Here is a 5,155-nt window from a genome sequence, read left to right on the forward strand (position 1 = left end):
ATGCAAAAGGATTTCCTTGCTCTTGTACTCAATTCCCTTTGTAATAAAGGCCAACATTCCATTAGCCTTCTTCACTGCCTGCTGCACTTGCTCATTCACCTTCAGTGACTGATGAACAAGGACTCCTAGATTTCTTTGTATTTCTCCCTTAACTAACTTTACACCATTCAGATAATAATCTGTCTTCCTGTTCTTACTCCCAGTGGATAACCTCACACTTATTCACATTAAACGTCATCTGCCAATTATCTGCCCACTCACCCAGCCTATCCATGTCATCCTGAATTCTCCCAACATCCTCATCACATGTCACACTGCCACCCAGCTTAGTATCATCAGCAAACTTGCTGATGTTATTCTCAATGCCTTCATCTAAATCATTGATGTAAATCATAAACAGCTGTGGTCCCAATACCGAGCCCTGTGGCACCCCACTAGTCACCACCTACCATTCCGAGAAATACCCATTCACCGCTACCCTTTGCTTTCTACCTGCCAACCAGTTTTCTATCCATGTCAATGTCTTCCCCCCAATGCCATGAGCTTTGATTTTACCCACCAATCTCCTATGTGGGACCTTATCAAATGCCTTCTGAAAATCAAGGTACACTACATCCACTGGATCTCCCTTGTCTAACTTCCTGGTTACATCCGCGAAGAGGATCCCTGACTACAAGATCGTTAATTTTACCTGTCTCATTGCACAGGACCAGATCCAAGATAGCATTTTCCCTTGTAGGTTCACTAATATGCTACTCAAGAAAGCCATAATGGGTGCATTCAATGACTTCCTTGACCAACCTGATTCACCCAATCTATGTGCAAGTTAAAAATCCTCCATGACAACTGCATTCCATTCTTATAAGCCTCAGTTATTTCTTGGTTAATCGCCTCTGCAATATTTTTATTAGGTAACCTATTGACAACTCCCACCAGTGATTTTTTTTCCCCTTTACTATTCTTAATCTCTACCCAGATGGACTCAACATTCTGCTCCGTAGCTCATATATCATCTCTCACATTCGCTCTGATCTCATCCTTAATTAAGATTCCTTTCATTTATCTGGAATACTATGTTGCTTAATTGTGGGAGAAGATGTGCTGAACAGGTTCTAACGAGCATCAGTTGTGCGCACTTGTGTGTCCGTTAGATGCTACACCTCGCTTAGGGCAAACTGCATGTGTTTGTGTTCAAAATGCAGTGATTCTTGTCACTGATAGTTGGCAAGAAAAAAAAAAGCGCAAGACAAATTCAGAACTGTTTTGCTCATCGTGGTTTCAAGCATTCAGGCTTGGAGATGCCAGAAATGACGAGGAGTGAAAATGAAACAATTTTACTACTTCAATAAGTTAGGCACTATGAAGAATTTGAATCATCTTGAATGCTTCAATGAAAATGAAGATTTGAAGTCTACAATCACCAACAGCATTGTATGAATGGAGTCCATTATCTGTACTAGGTGTCTGTGCTGATTTTGATCATTACGTACACCGGATGAATTCCTCCATCGATAACTATTTGGAACTAATACAATTTTATAGTACTGTAGGACTATTGGTAGTGTTCTAATTTGCCATGCTTTTCATTTAAATGCCTAATTTAGTACTCAGTTAAAAGGTAGTTTGTCTTGGGTTTTTTAAAAAAACTATTTTCTTGAAACCAGCTAATTAGGGCAGCTGCTTAATTGAGCCAAAATGTACTGATCCCGACGTGTCCCAATTAACTGGAATCCTTTGTATAAGGTGGCTGACCCAACAGAAGAGTCAGCTAAATAAAAAGCTAAACAATGCAAGTTCCCATGACCTGTCTTCACCCATCACATTCATCTAGCCTCCTTCCCCTCACCCCACCTTTTTATTCTGGCACCTTCCCCCTTCCTTCTCAGTCCTGAAGAAGGGTCTCGGCCCAAGACCTTGACTGTTTACACTTTTCCATAGATGCTGCCTGACCTGCTGAGTTCCTCCAGCATTTTGTGTTGCCTTCGATTTCTGGCAGCTGCAGACTTTCTGGTGTTTGCAAAGAAAGTGTTGAAACAAAGATCAAAAGATAGACAAGAGGAACAACATTACAATCACTGTATATGTCGATGGATAGATGGATAGATGGATAGATGGATAGATGGATAGATGGATAGATGGATAGATGGATAGATGGATAGATGGATAGATGGATAGATGGATAGATGGATAGATGGATAGATACTTTATTCATCCCCATGGGGAAATTCAACTTTTTTCCAATGTCCCATACACTTGTTGTAGCAAAACTAATTTCATACAATACTTAACTCAGTAAAAAAAATATGATATGCATCTAAATCACTATCTCAAAAAGCATTAATAGCTTTTAAAAAGTTCTTAAGTCCTGGCGGTAGAATTGTAAAGCCTAATGGCATTGGGGAGTATTGACCTCTTCATCCTGTCCGAGGAGCATTGCATCGATAGTAACCTGTCGCTGAAACTGCTTCTCTGTCTCTGGATGGTGCTATGTAGAGGATGTTCAGAGTTATCCATAATTGACCGTAGCCTACTCAGCGCCCTTCGCTCAGCTACCGATGTTAAACTCTCCAGTACTTTGCCCACGACAGAGCCCGCCTTCCTTACCAGCTTATTAAGACGTGAGGCGTCCCTCTTCTTAATGCTTCCTCCCCAACACGCCACCACAAAGAAGAGGGCGCTCTCCACAACTGACCTATAGAACATCTTCAGCATCTCACTACAGACATTGAATGACGCCAACCTTCTTAGGAAGTACAGTCGACTCTGTGCCTTCCTGCACAAGGCATCTGTGTTGGCAGTCCAGTCTAGCTTCTCGTCTAACTGTACTCCCAGATACTTGTAGGTCTTAACCTGCTCCACACATTCTCCATTAATGATCACTGGCTCCATATGAGGCCTAGATCTCCTAAAGTCCACCACCATCTCCTTGGTCTTGGTGATATTGAGACGCAGGTAGTTTGAGTTGCACCATATCACAAAGTCCTGTAACAGTTTCCTATACTCCTCCTCCTGTCCATTTCTGACACACCCCACTATGGCCGTGTCATCAGCGAACTTCTGCACATGGCAGGACTCCGAGTTATATTGGAAGTCTGATGTGTACAGGGTGAACAGGACCGGAGAGAGTATATCTGTTTGGCCATACTGAGTTTTCACAAATGTTGCTCATAGCTTTTACATTACAATTGTGGGATGAGAGCTGTTAATATATGATGTATTTTCCTATGATACTTTTAAATCCAAAAGACAATTTTCTACAATTTGGTTAATAGATTGAACTATGATGCAAGTTTTAATCCCTACCAGTTGAACAATCAACAATGAAGATGAAAAAAAAATTACTGAAAGAACAAATTGATGGATCAACTACCAAAAAAAAACTCAGTAAAATAGTCTGTTGTATATCTGACTGTCCGTACTAATTACAAATTACTATAATTTGCACATTGCACATTCAAAGATGTAACAAAGATTTTTACTCATGTATGTGAAGGATGTAAGAAATAGCCAGTTCAATTCACCAGATGACACTCCACAACACAGGCAGATCATCTCTCTCTCTCTCGAAAGGTTATCAGATTCTCCAAGATTACCTTAATGCCCTCTCAACCATAGTACTTTAAAAGTCAGCACTCCAATCTTTTTGGCTTGCTGTTATAGTACTTTTAAAATTGCCACAGATAATTTTAATAGACTGAGCTGATGCTCAAGGCAAATACCAGAGGCTAAAAATATTTAATTATAATATGGTATTAGGTTGTATTTTCTGGACATTGCAATTCTTTGGTTTTATGTATAAAGAGTATGAGAAAAATGTCAAAGTGTCCATCAAAAAATGCACAAAAACTAACCCAAATACACATTTTTCCTTAATGCTTGAGCACTGATCTTCAGAATTAGATTCTATCCAGTTTCAAAGAAATGGAAAAAGAGCAACTTGCCTTTAAGTAGAACATTTCACAGAAAATCATTCTATGGAACAATCCCAATTATAATTAAAGCCCCAAATTCCAGCATTGCAATTTTGTTACAGTTTTCCAAAAATTTTGATCACATTACTAAACACTCCATCAAATATTTCGTAAATGCTGAGCTGTCCTCTTTTAGAGTAGAAAATATTACAAAAAAGTCCTGCAATCATTTTTTTTTAAAAAAGATGTTGGCAGATTGAAGAGGCAATCCACCTTTAACATTCTGCATTCTATTCACATTCAGCAATTTGAATTCAACCCTCATCAGACCTACATTAAGAGAGCTGCATAAAGAGTATAGTTGAATGAAATGTACAGAAACAGTGCCTCATATCGAGGCAGTACAATTAGATGCAAATGCAGTGAGGAATTGCGCACATTTATAGATGCAAGATCATTCAGTTTTTCTGCTGCAACAGCAGTTCTCGGTACTGAATTACTCAGGTCCGTACATTTAAAGTGTTTTTTTTAAACCGATGTTTCCACAGAATGATTGATAGTCACCATTGTGGAAAACAAAAAGTCAGTAAAAGTTAGAGTAGCAATCAAAAAGCAAATAGACAGCCATTAATCAATTTAATTGCAAGTGCACAAAGTACAACAAAGCCCTCTTGGTGATAAGACTTGCTGTACCAACGTGCAGGTTGATACTTTTCAACTGTGTACAGTGATATACAACAGGTCAGAGCTTTTACCAATGGGCTTGTTTCACTGCACAAAGTATCACCAAGCTGAGTTAGAATTTGCAGATAAAGGGGATCCGGTATAGATCACGGCAGAAACTCTCCCTTCATGTATTGCAAGGTTTAAACATCAACATTTTGAATTCACAATGTTGTCGGGATACGCTGACGCTTTCGAAGAATGATCACACCGCGGGCGATACAGACCCAACCGCGACCGGGGTGTGTACTCCCGGTACCGGGTGAAACAGCGCCCCCGACTGCATCTCACACAACGCCAAGTCAAACACCACAAGCGGGAAGACCGCCAACCTCTCCCGGGCATTTATTTTTAAGGAAGAAGGGAGGTGGTTACATTTAACTGGATAATGCTTATGAGCACTGTGTACCATTTTGTAAGCACAACTTTGAGTGGCGGGGAAACGTACCTGGAAGTTGTTGGGGGCTTTCAAGGGTACGGGGCAGCAAGGCGAGAACGGACAGCGGTAGAGAAATCCTTAC

General features: G+C 40.2%; 1 protein-coding gene across 2 annotated transcripts in view; it reads right to left on the minus strand.

The window, feature by feature from the left end:
• The window catches only part of LOC140733628 (chloride intracellular channel protein 5-like), a 129,169-nt gene that overhangs the window by 123,151 nt on the left and 863 nt on the right, over positions 1-5,155 (minus strand). The gene's annotated exons all lie outside the window — the stretch shown is intronic.

Source organism: Hemitrygon akajei, chromosome 9 (genome assembly GCF_048418815.1).
Source record: "Hemitrygon akajei chromosome 9, sHemAka1.3, whole genome shotgun sequence".
NCBI classification, from domain to species: Eukaryota; Metazoa; Chordata; class Chondrichthyes; order Myliobatiformes; family Dasyatidae; genus Hemitrygon; species Hemitrygon akajei.